The sequence below is a fragment of the Oryctolagus cuniculus genome, chromosome X (assembly GCF_051225735.1).
Source record: "Oryctolagus cuniculus isolate XC-2025 breed Fujian yellow rabbit chromosome X, ASM5122573v1, whole genome shotgun sequence".
Lineage (NCBI taxonomy): Eukaryota > Metazoa > Chordata > Mammalia > Lagomorpha > Leporidae > Oryctolagus > Oryctolagus cuniculus.
The window spans coordinates 25451294-25469570 of NC_142888.1; the positions used below are offsets into that span (position 1 = coordinate 25451294).

Consider the following 18277-nt stretch of genomic DNA (forward strand, 5'->3'; position numbering starts at 1 on the left):
AGGGGAGCTGCCGGAGCAAGAATGGGAATGGAGGGAAGGGGGGCAGCCGAGGGGCTCTCCGGTCCCTGGCCTTTCCATGGCCAGAGTTCTTCACGACGCTTCTCTCCAGCGCATGGGCAGGGCACTGCGCCTGGCACCCGGCCCTGGACCTGCACGATCCCAGGAAAGCTGCCTGCCGGCCTCATAAGAATGTGCTGGGGGCATCGCATAGGGAGAAACGTCCAAGAGTGGCCCAGGAACACAGTAAATTCAGGATGCGAGGGGGGTGTGCATGGGATCAACAAGCAAGATCCCCCCCCCCACTCCTGCCTCAACAACGGCTAAGGCTCCCATGGGCCTGTGTCCTCTTGGGGTCAGAGCAGTGGCAGCAGTTGGACATGACCCTGAACACAGCTCTCCCCTTCTCTGACCTTCCTTCTTTCCTCCCGCCCAGTTAACACAGTGGACGAGCCAGCCCTCCCTCCCGCAGGCCTCGTTACTGAACCTGCAGTAGCAAACGTGCCTTGTTATTGCTGCAAACCTAGAAGCAGCACGCTCCCGTCCAACGTGCAAATACCACACAGAAAGGCCCCGCCTCTCCCCCCCCCCCCCGCCCTCCCCTGTCCTCTGGCCTCTCCCTTCCCAGCGCTCGCTGCTCGCCCTGCTGAAGCATCGAGGGTCCAGCTGCTACGCAGGCACTATCGAGCCTCGCTTCGCCTCGTGGTAAAGACGCCTGCCTCCCACATCGGAGGCCCTGGGTTCCACTCCTGGCTCCTGCCTGCAGCTCCCTGCTAATGCAGACCCCAGGAGGGAGTGGGGACGGCTCAGGTGTAACTGGGCCCCTGCCACCCAGGAGGCAGACCCAGATTTTGAGCTCCTGGCTCCTGGCTTCAGCCTGGCCCCGCTCTGGCTATCGCAGGCACTTGGGGAACGAACCAGCACATAACTAAATAATAAATTTTTTTCTGGCCGGCGCCGTGGCTCACTAGGCTAATCCTCCACCTTGCGGCGCTGGCACACCGGGTTCTAGTCCCGGTCGGGGCGCCGGATTCTGTCCCGGTTGCCCCTCTTCCAGGCCAGCTCTCTGCTATGGCCAGGGAGTGCAGTGGAGGATGGCCCAGGTGCTTGGGCCCTGCACCCCATGGGAGACCAGGAAAAGCACCTGGATCCTGGCTCCTGCCATCGGATCAGCGCGGTGCGCCGGCTGCAGCGGCGGCCATTGGAGGGTGAACCAACGGCAAAAGGAAGACCTTTCTCTCTGTCTCTCTCTCTCACTGTCCACTCTGCCTGTCAAAAATAAAAATAAAAAAAAAAAATTTCTTAAAAAAAAAAAAAAAGAGTCCAGTGGACAGCCCATCCGAGGTGCCCCTACACCTCTCACCCATTCACCTCCAAGATTTGTCTGGAATTGAGTGGGGGGAGGGGCACATGGTGGTCCCAGGGAGCAGTTCCCTCTGGCAAATCGGGGCCAGACGGGGCACTGAGTGGGGGACCCCTGTGCCCAGGGTTAAGAGGAGGCTTAGGGATGCTGAGAGCTAAGGGCGGAGAAAGGCAGCATGCGGAGGGAGGGGTCTGTGGCCTCACCTCTCCACCCCCTTCCCTGCAGCCCTGACCGGGTCACTGTCCCTTCCACACTCTAAATGGGCATTCGTGCAGCCAGCGCTAACTCGATTTCATCACAGGGAGGCAGGAATACATTTTCTCCAGTCCTTTGCTTCTGCTACGTCTGTCCCCTACCGACAACAGGGACTGTTGGTTCTGCCTCACAAGTGAGATTTTCCGGCTTTTTGCCCTTCGCTTATCTGTTTGATGACGCTGTGAGTAAAGGAGAGGCCAGGAGAGACACCCTGGCTCCAGGGACAAAGCCGATCTCCACACTGCAAAAGCCACCATGTTCCTGGGGGTCGGTATGCCCCTCCCCTGTCACCTGGTGGCCCAGGACGCCGGCAGCGGGGGAATGTGCCAGCAGCTCTTCTCACCAGATAGATGTGAAAATCAAATGATGCAGGCAAGTTTCTCGAAAAGAGAAGAAGAAAGAGGGTGAGAAAGACAACATTCGATTTCCCCCGCTGAGGAGGCTGCCATCACTCTCGGCCAGGCAGAAATTGCCTGTGCTTCGGAAAGCCGCGCTCTGAAGCCGTTTTCTGGTTATTTCAATCAGCCTAATAACGTGGAGGCTGGAGACAGCTGCCTTTGCGGTTTGGCGGCTTTGGCTTTTCTGCTGGCTCCTGCAGAAGCAGAATTTTTGCTCCCCCAAGTTCACGTGCAGCTAGAGGGAAAGGGCTGGAACGGATTTTCTGACCCCAAAATATAAGTATCCCAGGATTTGTTGCAAGGTCCACCAATCGTTCCACATTGGCTGGCTGGCTGGCCGGGAGGCCCCGCGGCTCTGTCTAGCTCTGCGTGTCCCATATTCTCAGGCAGCTTCCACGCCGAGAATAGGAACCTGCTAAATTTGGGTTCTGTTCATTGCTGTTTGCAGTCCCCAGGCCAAGGCGCCCCACGGGGTGCACTGTCTGGCTGCCTGCAGTCTCAGAGTGTCCCCTCCCCTGCTGCTGCTATCGGCACACCAGGCACGTGCACAGCACTTGTCGGTGACGTCATAAACTCTACAAGAGCGCTGAGGGAGCGGGAACTGTGACGAGACAGGGGAAGCCGCCTCTTGGCACACTCACATCCTGTATCAGAGTGCCAGGGATTCGGGCTCAGCTCCGCTTCCAATCCAGCTTCCTGCTAATGAACACCCTAGGAGGCAGCAGGGGATGGCCCAAGTCCTTGGGCCCTTGTCACCCATATGGGAGACCTGGATGGAGTTCCTGGCTCCTGGCTTTGGCCTGAGCTGGCTGTTGCAGGCATTTGGGGAATAAACCAGCAACGAAAGATCTCTCTCTACCTCCCTGTCTGCCTTTTAAATAAGTTAATAAACTTAAGGGGGAAAAAAGAGCCCTGAAAGAACAGAGAATAATTCTGCCTGCTGAGAGCCACACGGCCCAGAGAAATGGGTACAATTTATTCAGTTTGTTTTACAAGGACCATGCTTAATTCAGAGTGGCTTTCAAGGTAGCCAAAGTTAGATAAGACTTTTACTAGGCAAAAAAAAAAAAAAATTTTTTTTTTAATCAGAATGTTGGAGCCAGCGTTGTGGTGCAGCGTGTTAAGCCCCTCGTGTGACACCAGCATCCCATTATTGGAGCAGGGATTCGCATCCCAGCTACTCTGCTTCCGAGCCAGCTCCCTGCTAATGCACCTGGGAAGACAACAGAAGATGGCCCTAGTGCTTGGGCCCCTGCACCCATGTGCGAGACCTGGATGGAGTTTCTGGCTCCTGGCTTCAGCCTGGCCCAGATCTGGCTGTTGTGGCCATTTGGGGAATGTATCAATGTATGGGAGCGCTCTCTCTCTTTCTCTGTCCTCTGGCATTTTGCCTTTAAAATAAACAAATAAGGGGCCGGCACTGTGATGTAGTGGGTAAAGCTGCCGCCTGCAGAGCCAGCATCCCATATGGGCACTGGTTTGAGTCCCGGCTGCTCCACTTCTTATCCATCTCTCTGCTATGGCCTGGGAAAGCAGTTGGGAGATGGCCCAAGTCCTTGGGCCCCTGCACCCACGTGGGAGACCCGGAAGAAGCTCCTGGCTCCTGGCTTTGAATCGGCGCAGCTCTGGCCATTGTGGCCATTGGGGGAGTGAACCAGCGGATGGAAGACCTCTCTCTCTCTGCCTCTCCTTCTCTCTCTGTGTAACTGTGACTTTCAAGTAAAATAAATAAATCTTTAAAAAATAAATAAATCTTTTAAAAGCAGAATGCCATCAAAGAAAGTTAAGGACAGTGCTCATTAGAATCTTAGCCAGCTTTGCATACTACGAGCAGGCGCAGTCTAGGTTTGCACACATCCCTTTGTTTAATCCTCACAACAGGGGATGCAGATATGACAATCACCATTTGACATTCCAGAAATCTGGAAAATCCTCCCATGTGTTCATTTTTTTTTCTTCCACAATTGCAAATGTTCCCTTCTCTGGGCCTATGTGTTTTTGAAAACAAATGCAATCCTAAATAAATAAACCTTAAACAGCACCGGCTTTGGAAAACAGTGCAGAAAGGGTACTGTATGCGATGGGAGGGGTGGGGGAGCTTGGGCAAAGAGCAGGCTTCCCAAGGCTCCTCAAAGCCGTCTGTGCCCACCTCCTCACCGCTCAGGCAAGCCCCTCTTCCACAACACAAGATGCTGGCTACTCTGTCCTTGTTTGGAAGTTATTTTTTTGGACACGAACACACGCATGCTAAAGTTGCTGACTTTCTTTTCCCTTGGTTGCAAAAAATGATCACCAACCTAACTATCCTGTATATATTTCTTATCCCCCATCATCCTGCAGCTCTTCCAAAAATGGGAAGATGATTGCCAACGCCCTGCCATAGGCGCCGGAACACCAATCAAACAAAAGATTCGCTGGCCATCCCTGCTCTGGGTTACCCAGAGCTCACAAAACCCGCCACCAAACCAGGTGGCAACATTCTGTCCCCACTGAGCCCAGCAGAGCCTTTGGCAGAGAACTGCCAACAGAACGAGAAGGCTGGTCTGTCTCCGACCAGGACCTCAGAACGCATCAGCCCCAACATGTCGCCCTCACTGCCAGTGCCCTACTGGGCCGCAAACTTGGGCTTGATGGAGTCGTGACTCAGAACCTCATAAACCTGCACTTTCAGGAGCTCTGCCCGAGGCGGTTGACAGACCGCATGAAGAAAGGGGTTGCATTGCATTCAGCTTAGTTCTGTGTTGGCCCCCTCCCCCAAGCACCATCCCTGAGGACGAGTGATCTGTTTGGAAGGCGAACCCAGCAGAGTTGAGAGGAGAAAGCAGAGAAAGCCAAAAAGAGTATGCTAATGAACAGGTTACCACTGTGGGCGATGCAGGCCCAATCCCTCTTGGGAGACTGTAGGACACACCTCAGAATGGTCCCCCTGGGGCCCATTTTGTGGCACACTGGGTTAAATTGCTACTTGCAATGCCTGCATCCCATATCTGAACACCTGTTCAAGTCCTGGCTGCTCCACTTCCGATCCAGCTCCCTGCTCATGCACCTGGGAAAGCAGCAGAAGATGGCCCAAGTGCTTGGGCCCCTGCCACCCACATGGGAGACCTGGATGAAGTTCCAGGCTGCTGGTTGCAGCCTGGCCTGGCCTTGCCATCATTTGGAAAGTGAACCAGCAGACAGAAGCGCTCTCTCTCTCTCCTTCTCTCTCTCTATCTTTTTAACTCTGCCTTTCAAATACATCAACAAATCTTTTTTAAACTTTTGTGCCCTTGAGAGATGCTGGAATGGAGAAACTGATCCATTACCTTCCCTATACCATTGCCCTGCCTGCAAGCCCCATCTCCTCCCTCCCCAGGCCAGACCACACCCTTGGGGTCTGCGCTACAGAGCTAAATGACTTCCGAACCCTCACATCCACCTTCAGAGGATCAAGAGTGGGGTCGGCAGAGCTCGTTGGAGGAATGCTAATGGTAGCAGAAGTCTATGGAGTGTGTATTACGCATCAGCTGCTGTTCTAAGCACTTGGCATGCGCATATGGATAAAATAGACACCATTATCATATCCTTCCCACAGACGAGGAAATGGCTGTGCCGCAAACTCCAAGACAACGCCACAAACATCTTGCAGCAATGAACCCCTCATTGGAACAAACAATCAGCCGTCCAGGTGGTTGTTTTGAGGGAGAAGAGGTAGATAGATGCATAGATGAACATATGTCTTTGCGAATACGTGTGGGTACGTTTGTTAAAGCAGACATGGTCTCATTACTTATACATGAACCAATGAATAACCAACTGAATTTCAACCACCCTAAAGGCCCTAAGAGTTTGCAAGCTGGAAGAGAATGTGCTAGGGATACCAAAGGAAGCGTAGGGAACAGCTGGGAATGGAGCTGTAGTTGAAAGGTGGGGCGGTGACGTGACATAAATCCTGGAGGCAGGACCGAGTGGGGCGTGAAGACGACCACCTCGCCTCCCCCCTCCCGGCGTCCTAGCGCGAACGTCAATGGGACGGTCAATACTTTACATCAAGTCTTCTCCACTCCCTGCTTTCCTGGCATTTGGTAGAATTCGATTTACTCGCCTCCCTTGGATGTCAGGTGTGGCCATGCGCCTTGATTTGATCAAGGTGCCCGGTCAGGTGGCAGTCCCCCATGGTGTGAGCTCTTCCCGGTGCAGGTGATTACAGAGCGCCAATTAAGACCGACCCCTCATGCCCCTGGCTACCTGCGCGGCTCCAGGAGAAGACTCTCACCCTGCTGACCCAGGCAGGACGTGTAGCGTGAGCAAGAAATGGGCCTGGGCCGTTGTGTTGTATGGCGCGGAGCTTCAGGAGTTCTCTCTGTCACCAACCCAGCTCATCCCGGTCAACGTGCTAGGCTTAGGCTGCCATAACAAACGACGCCAAGATCTCGCTGGCTTAATGAATTCCACGTCCAGGCCAAGTTCACTGCAAGTCCGTGGATGAAGAAGGAGGACCAAGACAAGACAAGGAGGTCCCATCTTGTGTAGGACCTTCTTGTCGCCTCGGCACGAGAGTGTCACACACTGGTTCCACGTACACAAGATTTCCTTGGCTGCAGCTAGTCCTTTGGCTCTGCGGAGCCCAAGTAGGCGAGAAGAACTGGCTATTGAGCACCAATAACGTTCAACACCCGCAGTAAGTAGTGGGCAAGGGGAGGTGTGCAGAGCATGAGCACGGGGGAGGCACACTTTGGAGAATCCGAGCGTGGGCCAGGAGGCATCAAGGAGCCATTGCAAGTACAGGAGCAGGACAAGGCACAAGGACGGCTGAGTTCAAGTGTCACTGCACCTGCGGTCTAACGGGCAGACAGGCAGGCTGCGGGCCGAGGCAGGTGGAACGCGGACTGTATCCCCGCAGGCAAGGGGAGGTGCTAGGGGCTGTTGTGTGAGCCTAGGCCTGTGGTGAAAGGGGGTGACATTCTCTTGTCACAGGAAGAGAGGGGTGCAAATGAGTGAGCCCCACGGCATTTTCTTAAAGGCATGGCAACAAATGATATTCCTTTAGAAATTTTTATTTATACTTTTTAGTTAAAGGCTGAGAGAGAGAGAGAGAGAGAGAGAGGTCTTCCATCCCCTGGTTCACCCCCCAAATGGCTGCAATGGCCAGAGCTGAGTCAATCCAAAGCCAGGAACCAGGAGCCTCTTCCTGGTCTCCCACGCATGTGCAGGGGCCCAAGCACTTGGGCCATCCTCCGCTGCTTTCCCAGGCACATTAGCAGGGATCTGGATTGGAAGTGGAGCAGCCAGGACTTGAACTGGCGCCCGTAGGGGATGTAGGCACTGCAGGCTGCGCACCAGTCCCAAAAGCAGCATCTTAAGTGCTGCCCCAAACACCAACCATTCTGCGGCATTTTAAGGAAAGAAACATGGCATATTGGGAGCCCAGAGCTTAACAGGTGGACGTCAAATCCCATTGCTGACACCTTCTGTCTGTTTTAGGCAGAAAGCATAATGTCTCAGAGCCTCAGTGTTCTCACCTGCAAAATGGAGCTAATGTTGGTAATATTAGTTACCTTATGCAGCTATTGAGCGGACTGGGTGACCAGACATTGTTTGGTACCTTGACAGTGTCAGTAGCGATGATGGCGGAGATGGCGGTGGGGGTGGGGGTGACAATAATGGGGATGGGAACAGTAGGGGCGAAGATGGTGGGGGCGGGGGTGCTGGGAGAGACAGTAAATCATAAACAGACTGAGGTGAAGGCTTTAGGGAATAAAACACTTAGAAGCGGGAGGTGAGAGGAAGTAGAGACCCCCCCCCCAGGATATAACACGTACAAGTAGTCAACTATGCAACCCCCTAGAAATGAAAAGCGATAAGTGATTAAGCCTTAAGCACAAAGCTGCCCAGGCAGATATGAAAAATAGCCCTTGGATTGTACAGGAATAAAGAGACTGTGACCTAGAGACGGAGCAAGCTGGTGACAGGCCTCCCCCATGACGAGGTTGGCAGGGGAGGGACGGAAAATCAAAGAACCTGTATCAGTCAGAAAGGCCTTTGGCTGCGAGTCACAAGACAGATACTGCTTTAAAACAAAGGTGTAAGAAAAGAAGCCTACAGAGAAAAAGAGAGGAGAAATATTTGTTAAAATGCTTTTCAGAGTTGAAAGGACCCGCCAGACAGGCCAAAAATCAATAGGGAAAATTAAACACGAAGTGCTATGTCCCTTACAGTTCCTTTCTTTGCTTATCAGATCTTTACACAACATTTGCATCAAAGAACCCCAACATTTGGGTGAGATGGAGCTATTTGTCCTGGTCTCTGCTAGCTGGCCCGGCACATCGTCCTTAGCGGCCACACACGAGAAACACCAATTACCCAGCTACGTAGGGCCGTGTGACAGCGTCTGGCCAATGGCACTCAAGTGCAAGTACTTTATGCCCATTGTTGAGAATTTTCCTTAAAAGACGGCCGGTGTCTACGAAGGACTCGGCGTAATGAGAATCATAGACTCGGAAAGCAGAACTCTGGTTCCCAGGGGCTGGGGGCTGGGGGCTGGGGGACTTGGGATGAGGGACGTGTCATGGGTACAGAGGTTCAGTTTTACAAGATGGAAACAGTTGCAGACTGGGCTTTGTGGCACAGCAGGTTAAGCTACTGTCTGAGATGCCGGCAACCCACGTGAGTGCTGGTTCCTGTTCCGGCTGCTCCGCTTCCGATCCAGCGCCCTGCTAATGCGCCTGGGAGAGCAGTGGATGATGACCCAAGTGCTTGGGTGCCTGCACCCATGTGGGAGACCCGGAAGAAGCTCCAGCCTCCTGGCTTCAGATCAGCACAGCTCTGGCCATTGTGGCCATTTGGGGAGTGAACCAGCAGATGGAAGACCTCTCTGTCTTTTTCTCTCTCTCTCTGTCTCTACCTCTCTCTGTAACTCTGTCTTTCAAATAAATAAAATAAATCTTAAAAACAAAAAAAGATACTGGTTAAGATGCCTGTGTCCCGTTTCAGAGTGCCTCAATTTGAGTCCTGGCTCCGGCTTCCAACTCCACCTTCTTGCAAATGCAGACCCTGGAAGACAGAAGATGGCTCAAATAGTCGGATCCTTGTGGAAGACCCGGATGGAGTTCCTGGCTCCTCAGCCTGGCTGAGTTCCCACTGTTGCAGGCATCCGGGGAGTGAACCAGTGGATGGGAGTGCTTGCTCTCCCTGCCCCCCACCCCCGCTCCACCCACCCCTTGATTAATTGTTTTAAATGGTTAAGGTGGTAAATTTTATATTGCATGTATTGCACCACAATAAAAATAATGGGGGTGGGGAGGCAGCTGGTTCTTTTCAGCCGCTTCCTCTATCCTATTGCCTTAAACGTGGGTGTCGCGGCTGGCAGCCTGGGCCGTGGGGCTACAGGCTCCATCGTCCGAAATGCAGAGCAGAGAGCTGGGAAGATCCTAGCTCCCTGAGGACCTCGAGAAGCAGAGCTGTCATGGCAGGCTGTGCACTGCAGCCACAGTGCAGCTTCCGAGACGGTCCCCAGGGAGGGGTCGCCTGGCCTGGAGACCCAGCAGGGCCGTCTCTGAGAGCAGCTGGAGCGCGGGCCAGCCCGGGTGCACGTAGGGACCGCTTTGCAGGAGGTGGCCTTGAAGTCTACCCTGCCCTTGGTCTGGGGCAGCCGGCAGCGCTGCCGGGGAGCCTCCCGGTGTGGGCGCTGGCCGCCTGGCAGAAGCACAGGTTCTGATCTCTGCGCCAGTGTGTGTTCTCAGGGCCAAAACTGGCCTGTTATCTGGCGGTGAAAATCCGAGCCCAGCGGCCCTCCCTCGCTATTTCTAGAAGCAAAGGAAAAGCATTCAGAAGCTGGTCCCACCCTGTTCCGACAGGAAGATTTCTCCTCAGCCACACTAGTGCCCCACTGTCACCCCCAAGGGCCCTGACGTCACTCTTCCTGCTGGACTCAGCCAGCGGGGCCCCGCCTGCCTCCCTGCTGCCTGCCGCGTGCGCATCTGCGGCCTGTCTCCCTCCCCGCCTCCCACGACCCCAGTGCAAACTCCAGGAGAGCCAGGCCCTGCTTTCGTCACTTCTGCAACCCCCTGGCCCGGCACCACACTCTGCCATGCAGCAAAGGCACCCCCGCTGCGTACGATCTGGGGGGTCTCTGCCTGCGAAGAGGATGGACTCCGATCCCCCTGGGGCAGGCGGGCCTGGCAAAGCTGCCTCTGGCCCAGGTTGCAGAGAGAATTTCCACTGGCCCTCTGTGGCCAGACGCAGTGATGGAAGTTTGCCAGCGACGAGCCCGGGTTTCTCCTGTGGCAGTTTATAAGCACTCCATCTGCTCAGAGCGCGCGTGTGACAGCCCAGCTGCTCACTGCCACCTACAACCTGGGCCGACACTGCTACAACAGCTGTCCAGGTTGTGCAAATACCGAAATGCTTCTGTAGCCGGATAGCGAATAGCCACTGCCCCTGGCCCCCCGAGGGCGCCCACCTGCCACCCTTAAACCATCCCCTCGCATCCCCAGACTCCTCTCCAATCCAGACCCCAGACTGCAGAGACTGCTCTGCATGACCAGTGCCCACATGTGAGTGCCACCCCGCCCAGACACCCTCACCTTTCTTTCCCCTCAGCTGCCTGTCCTGCCCTTGGGCATCCATGTCCCAAGACGCTGGCCCCTGTGCCAGCCACAGGTTGCGGTGGATGCTTTGAGCCGTCCACACTCAGAAGAGAGGTGAAGCCACTCACCAGGGACAGCTCGGGACCTGATGCCTGAGAGTGGAGAAGAGGCCCCGCCTGGGGTTGTGAATTTACAAGGAGGCAGCATGAAGGGCAGGCCTGCACGCAGCCAGAGCCAGACCTGAGCAGGATGCCCAGGTTCTAGAGCAAGTGTGAGGTCAAAATGCATCAGGCAAGAGGCAAGCTCTTCTGGGCTACTGGTTCCCTCTCCCAAGCCTGGAAATGCCACACGCGCAGGAGGATCACATAAATCATCCAGAACCAACCGAAACCCCAGGAGGCAACGGAGAGCCGCCTTGAAGTGGCGTCTGTAGGGACGGTGGGCGGCCGGAAGCAACAATGACAAAGGGAAGCTTTCTAAATAGGGCTCTCGGGGCCGGCGCCGTGGCTCACTTGGTTAATCCTCCGCCTGCGGCGCCAGCATCACACATGAGCGCCGGGTTCTAGTCCCGGTTGCTCCTCTTCCAGTCCAGCTCTCTGCTGTGGCCCGGGAGTGCAGTGGAGCATGGCCCAAGTGCTTGGGCCCTGCACCCACATGGGAGACCAGGAGAAGCACCTGGCTCCTGCCATCAGATCAGCGTAGCTCTGGCCGTAGTGGCCATTTGGGGGGTGAACAACGGAAGGAAGATCTTTCTCTCACTGCTAACTCTATCTGTCAAATTAAAAAAAAAATGGGGCTCTTATACTCGCCCCTCCCCCATCTGCCCGAAGACTCTGGACGGTCACTTCCTGCCCACCTCCATGGTCAATATCAATAGCAACAGCCCAGCTCTCCAGTGCCTAGGTTGGAGGGCGTGATGGGCGAGGGGCTGTGGAAAAGAGGGCTGGCCAGGGCAGCAGCTCCTCTGCACCCGCTCCTGCCTTCTCCCCAGGCCACAGGGCCCACGGGCTAGAACCTGGAGAAGAGGCCCCACACTAGTGCCAGCACTGGCTCCGCAGTCCCAGGGACTCTCCTTGAGCTCCTTGGAGCTGATCCCCACTGAGGCCTGGCCTTCAGCCCTCCTCCAGTGCACAGGACCCAATGGGGGCCCTGCCTCCCCCACCAGGACCAAACAATGAGGTCCCTGGCAGGGAGGGGGGCTGTGTATCACAGAAGAAAGACCACACACTGGACACCAGAACCAGCTGATGGCAGCAGAAGCATCAGTGTGAGAAGTAGCCTGTGGGAGAGAAGTGAAGAGAGCTGCAACAAGAAACAAGAACAGAGAATGATACAAAAAGATCAAGGGCAAACATCAATGGGGAAGAAAACAAGCCATGCAATCAAGTGCACACTGTGGGGGGGGGGGCACCCTGCACACCCAGGGCTCCACACACATACTCCTCTCCCTCCCACCCCGTGACAATTGTCCTCTTCCCCCACAGCAGGCTCAAATGTCCCCAGCTTTGGAATCCTTCCCTGATCCCGCCCCCTCTCTCTCTGCAGATATCGCTGAAATAAACACTGCAGGTGCTATCGGCCCCACCCCCCACTCCCAGTCCCACAAGCATCCCCTCTCCCCAGCCCTCAAGCTGATGGGTCCAAAGCTGGATGCCTGACCAAGCAGAGCCCGTGAGAGTCTTCCCCAGAATTTGGCAACTAGATATGGAGAGAGGTGAGTGGGTCTTGGACTGGGTAGCTGAGCTTGTAAGTTTGAATGCTCCAAAGCATCGACTCGTCTGTTCTCTGTCACGTAAAGGACACTCGTGTACATCAAAGAAAAGAGAGGAGCCATGGAGGGGAGGCATCGCCGGCTTCCCAGTGGCCCGAGCCCAGCCACACTGCTCCCACGAGTTCAATGAGATGCCCGTTTGTCTAAAAACAGACGGGGTGGGGAGGGGGGGACTTTCATCTCATTTTCCTTTTAGCCAGGGTTGAGTTTTGTTCCAACAAGATAGAATGACTAGTTGGCCCCCTTCCCCGCCCAGGAGCAGGCTCCCAATACTGTCTTCTACCCTGGGGAGTTGGGGCTCCGCACGCACGCGTGGAATGGTGAGGGTGGTGTCTGCCCTGTGCCTGCTCACTGGAGCTCTCCAGAGGCTAGCCGAGACAGCAGCTCCTGCAGCCCGGATTGAGCCAAGGGACTTCAAGAGCCCAGTGGGCCGGGGCCAGTGCTGTGGCGCAGTGAGTCAATGCCCTGGCCTGAAGCGCCGGCATCCCATATGGGCGCCCGTTCAAGTCCCGGCTGCTCCACTTCCGATCCAGCTCTCTGCTATGGCCTGGGAAAGCAGTAGAAGATGGCCCACGTCCTTGGGCCCCTGCGCCCATGTGGGAGACCCAGAAGAAGCTCCTGGCTCCTGGCTTTGGATCAGCACAGCTCTGGCCGTTGCGGCCAATTGGGGAGTGAACCAGCAGATGGAAGATCTCCCTCTCTCTCTGCCTCTCATCTCTCTGTGTAACTCTGACTTTCAAATAAATAAATAAATCTTAAATCCCAGTGGGCCATCAGACAGCTTTGGTGACAGTCCTAGGTAGCTGTGGGCCTGGTGCCGGGCCACCGGGTCTCCATGGCTGGCCGGCCAGCGCTCAGCACAGGCTATGGGGCAGGTCTGACGTGACTCAGGGCTCAAAGGCGTCTGTCTCATAAACTCATTCCCCTGTGGCCCCGACATTTCCAGAGAAGCGGGGTCCGGTTCCAGCAGCCCAAGCACAGTTTGAAGAGCCAAGGAAGACATCACAGCTCGAATCAACCTGCAAATGTGTGCGGAAAATGCACGTGGCGTCCCTTCGAAACCCTGGCCACGAGCGGGGGTGGGGGTGAGGGGAGACAGCACAGAGCAGGAGTGGAATGGCTGGCCTTTCGCCTTTGGAGAGCAGGTGTTTCCCAAAGCAGGTGAGGCAGCAAGGCTTAAATTAGGCCCAACTACTCAGTGCCACAGTTCAGATCCTTCTTCTTCTTCCTTTTTTTTTTTTTTTTTTTTTTTTTTTTGAGATCTGGTGAAGTTTCTGAAAGCCACATTGGCTTGTTACTCTTCTTTATTTTCCTCTTTTTTTTCTTTTACCATTTCACGTGTGAGAATGCTTTATGTTAGTTTTTAAAATATTTATTTATTTATTTATTTGAAAGGCAGTATTATAAAGAGGCAGAGAGAGAGAGAGAGGTCTTCTATCCACTGGTTCACTCCTCAGATGGCCACAACAGCCAGAGCTGCGCCGATCCGAAGCCAGGAGCCAGGAGCTTCTTCCGGGTCTCCCACATGGGTGCAGGGCCCAAGGACTTGGGCCATCTTCTACTGCTATCCCAGGCCATAGCAGAGAGCTGGATCAGAAGTGGAGCAGCCGGGACTCGAACGGGCGCCCATATGGGATGTCGGCACTGCAGGCGGCGGTTTTACCTGCTACACTACAGCACCGGCCCCTACATTAATTTTTAATACGTACTATTACATCAGTTTGGGACATATTTTTATTTATACAATGAAAGGTCCTACCCTTATGTCTTGTCCCTGATCTACCCGGTGTCCCCGCATCTGCACACATCTACTAACATTAGTGTCTCCTTTCTCTTTCCACAGTTAGTTCATGCAAATCCAAGCCAATGCAAATGCACGTGTTCTTGTTTCTCTCCCCTTTTCACATAAAAGGTAGCATGCTGCAGACACACAGGCCCGGCCCTGGCTACTTCCGTGTAACGATCTACCTCTGCGAGTTTTCCAACGTGCACACGGGGACCCTTTGTCCTTTGTGTCAGCTGCGGATTATCCCAGAGGGTGGACATCAGAGGGTCCAGACAAGGAGCCTGCTGGCGGGCAGAGGCAAAGCAGCGCGGCGAGCAGAACCTGTGTGGGAGGCAACTCTTGCGCAAGCCGTGAGCAAGGCCATACAGTCACGTGCTAACGGTCCCCCTAGCAATCACAGGCCTACCGGGTGAGCATAAGCCCACAAGAGGAAGGTTCCCAAGGCCTAGTGATGCCGAGGCATCCAGCCCTCCTGGCACGATGCCCTGCTCATGTGTTGGTGGTAGTGCTGCTGTCAGCAAACTCACTGCTCGGCCAGTTTGGAAAACCCACAGCACCCAGAGTTATGGGCGGTACGTGATTCTCCGTCACGATCACACACAACTCGGCTTTGCTATCCTCTTAGTGCTTAGTGTGCAGTGCTCTGCTTAGGGCAAACAGTTGGCGGTAGAACGCTGTGCGTGGTGGGTGGGCAGCAGCCTCCCACACCTGCCCCATCTAGATTTGCGTGTGCACACTCTGTAATGTTTCCACAATGACAAAAATCACCGAATGACACATCTCTCAATGGCTCTAGGTTGGGCATCCCAGTGTATTCAGGAGAGAAAAAAAAAATGACACAGTACTCAGGGATGTTCTAGAAATGACTATCATTAAATGCCTACTGCATGTATCTACCCAGAGGCCCTATTAAAGGTTAGGCTAGGAAACACGTGTATTCCTCACGACCCAACCTGCCTGACCATTGCCGATTCGCCAAGGCCATATCCTTGATCTACAGCAGAAGCAAGCCCGACTCTGGAATGAACCATTTAGGCTCTGTTCTGAGGTTTTTGAACTCAGAGACTAAAATCAGTAGGAGAATGTTGAGCCCTGGTGCTACCAGACCATTTCGCAGAGTTTGCAGCGCCGTTGAGGTGGCCATTTGCAAGCAAACCAGTGAGCCAAGGAAGAGCCAGTGAATGGAGCAGTGGCCCGGAGAAGCATGGGAAGGCGGGTGACCCTGGCTCAGGCCCCTGGTCCTGGCTCAGACCGCAGCCCCAAAGCCCGGGGTCTCTCCAGTCCCCTGCCCCCGGGCTGTCCATGACCTCCAGCAGTGTCCCTGCACCTGGCCTCCTACCCTGTTATTGCACCTCCTGCCTCCCCGAGCCAATCCAAGCAGCGTCTGATCCTTGCTATCACAAGGTCTCTTCATATCAACTGAAAGAGATAATGAGGCCTTTTTACCTTGGGCGACATTCTTCTGCTCTCTCGAGCTCCATGCTTGCTTGCCGTCCAGTTCAGTTGATAGCTGGAGAACGTGGTGGGGGGGGGGGTTCAGCCAAGGTCTCCCCAAGCAGCTGTCCCCCTCCCCCCGCCCGCCCTTGCTTTCTGGGGGCCACAGCGCGATGTAAGCGCACGCTGAGACCAAGGCTGAGGCTCTCAGTGCAGACCAGCGCCTGGAGCTGGGTAGCAGGGCCGGCTGCAGCAGCCCCACAGGACTCTGCACCCACCCTGGGGACACTGGGGCTTCTCCCGGGCTTGTTTATGTGTCTGGCGCCTTCCTTGAAGGAGGGCTGATGCCTTTAGGCGAAATCCGAGTACTGATCTCCCAAGCAGACACGCGTGCAGCCCCTACGGAGGCCTGGCCATCTGGCCAGGGATGCGCGCAGCCAGCCACCCGCTGTCCCAGACTACTTTACACCGGAAGCAGGGGGAAGCAGGTGCACAGCCAAGTGGCAGGCCACAGGCCCCTCCCATCTGAACCCTCTCCCGCCTGACAGGACATGGGGCTAGGAATCTCCAGTGGCCTCCAACGTAAGCTTGTGGCATTCAGGTGGGGAGGGCCAGGCTTGGGCATGGGAGGGGAGAAGCCACAGGGAAGCTGGACACAGCCTCCCTCCAAAGCAAAGAATTAGCTCACCCAATCTTCCCTAAGACACCCTGGAGGGCACAGGCAGGCTTCTGGAAGCTTCCCAGGGCCTTCTCCGCAGGGGGAGGGGACAGGGCTGAGCCTGGGGGAGGAGGCGCCCGAACTGAACCCTTGCCAAACACAACCACCAGGGAAGCTGCACTTCCCCTCCCCCCTCTGCCTCCCCTCTCGGAGGCCTCACTTTTTATCTCTCTCCAATTACAGTTTTAAGCATTTAGGGTGTTACTGTTTTAGTTTTAAAATTTGTTAGGCTCAATTTATGCCACTTAGTAAAACCTCTATTCCAAATGAAGCCAAATTAGAACTAAAACACTGCAAGCAATAAAATGCGGGCATTTCATTTGGGCTGGGTTGGCTCTTTGATTGTGTAAATGAAGCCGAGAGGAGAGGAGAAGAGGGGGGAGCCTACTTGGGGGGGTGCTTCCCCAGCATCCCCCCTTTGGGGATACAGGTCTGCTGGAAGAGCAGGTTCTTGGGCAGCCTGGGGAAGAGGGAGTGCTTCCAAGCGGCTGCAGGATCACCCCCTGCAAAGACACAGTCTGGAAACATCTCCAGAAAATACAGCGTTACCTCTGATGACCGTCCCACTCCGCTGTGCCTCCCGGGGAGCCCACCAGGCTCGTGGTGAAGGAAGAGGGGGAGGAGAGGATACCCGGAGCTGCTAATTAGGCACCTGGTGTTCCGGAGAGGCGTTCTGACCAGGAGCTGGATCCGAGCCGCCAGCTGGGCCCCTGGGACCCTGCAGGGGAAACCACTGGGATTGCCAGGCTGGCCCCGCCTGTGCCAGGGGAAGAGGGGCAGAGGACAGCGTGAGGACTGTGAGCCTGAAGGGGAAAGACAGTCAGCGATGAGACAGCGACTAGGGGCGGCGTGCCTCTTGCCAAGCGACTTGGCTTGTGCCCATGCCAGCGGTGAAGGCCCAGCACTGGCAGGAGACCATCATTAAGAACAAGAAGAGAGAGCAGGCACGCCGGGCAGGGACGCCCTGTGGGAGAGGATGCCTGGTGCAGGCCAGGGTTGGGGCAGGGGCGGGCCCAGTGAAGGAGTCTATTATGTTGAGAAGAGGCTCCCAAAGGGACTGGAAATAAAGGACGACCAGTGGAGGGAACTTCGGGAACAACTTAAGGGCACCTGGGGCAAAGCTCTAGAGACTATAATAAAACGGCATCCATGACCCTAAGGTGTAGGCTCCCCTCTGCCCCAGGCCAGGCTCTGGAGACAGACACAGAGATGGAGCCTGAGCGAGGAGTGTTTGTGGCGGGGGAGCAGGCCTGAGCAGAGCGGGGACTGGAGCCGAGAGGCAGGCCCCACGCAGTCTCCACTCAGGTGGAGGAAAAAGTTCTGGAATGACGGTTGCCTGGCACCGTGCCCTGCCTTGCCCTCGAATGACACGACCTTGTAACAGCCCCCATCCCACCCAGCGCAGCCCGGGATATGGCTTCCTCAAGGCAGTGCGGCCTTGGGAGAGACGCAGCAGCTAGGCAGCCTAGGGCTTCCTGCGAGAGGGAGCTGGGCATGGCTGACAAGAACGCTACTAGCACATCTGGGCCGATAAATCTCTCTTGCCTGCTTGCCTCTCATTGTTCTTCCGAAGGCTGATGTGTGTCTGGAACTCCCGCCTGCCCGCCACCCCCACCCCAGCCCAGGCGGACCCTAGCCCAGACCCGTGTTGGTGATTTGCTAAATTACCCCAGGCCCCGGCCTGAGCTGGTCTGATTTCTCCATTGTGTTTCCTTAGGAGCCAGGGGCCATCACAGCTTGTGACCACAGGGGGCCTAAGGCTGTTTGGGGGCTTGGCGTTGGCTCCAGCGCCTCCTCATTAGACTTCATTCTGCAGCCCACCAGGGCACCAGCCAGCGCAGGACAAGCCTCGGGGCCCAGCCGCAGTTAAATAGTACAAGCCAATCAGGGCCACAAAACGCCCTGGGCTTGGTGCAGCAGGCCCCAGCTCAGCCCCCTTCCTCCTGAGCCGCTCTCGCTGGCAGCCAGCTGGGACTTGTTTCCCAGCC

The 18277-nt window shown here is 55.5% G+C and overlaps 1 long non-coding RNA gene across 1 annotated transcript; it reads right to left on the bottom strand.

The window, feature by feature from the left end:
• Positions 1–8967: 8967 nt before the first annotated feature.
• Positions 8968–17862, bottom strand: LOC149119581 (uncharacterized). The gene is made up of 3 exons (XR_016227919.1): positions 16839–17862; positions 15584–15647; positions 8968–9045 (listed from the first exon to the last, which is right to left on the bottom strand). It is a non-coding gene; the product is annotated as an uncharacterized LOC149119581 (long non-coding RNA).
• Between the last annotated feature and the right edge of the window lie 415 nt (positions 17863–18277).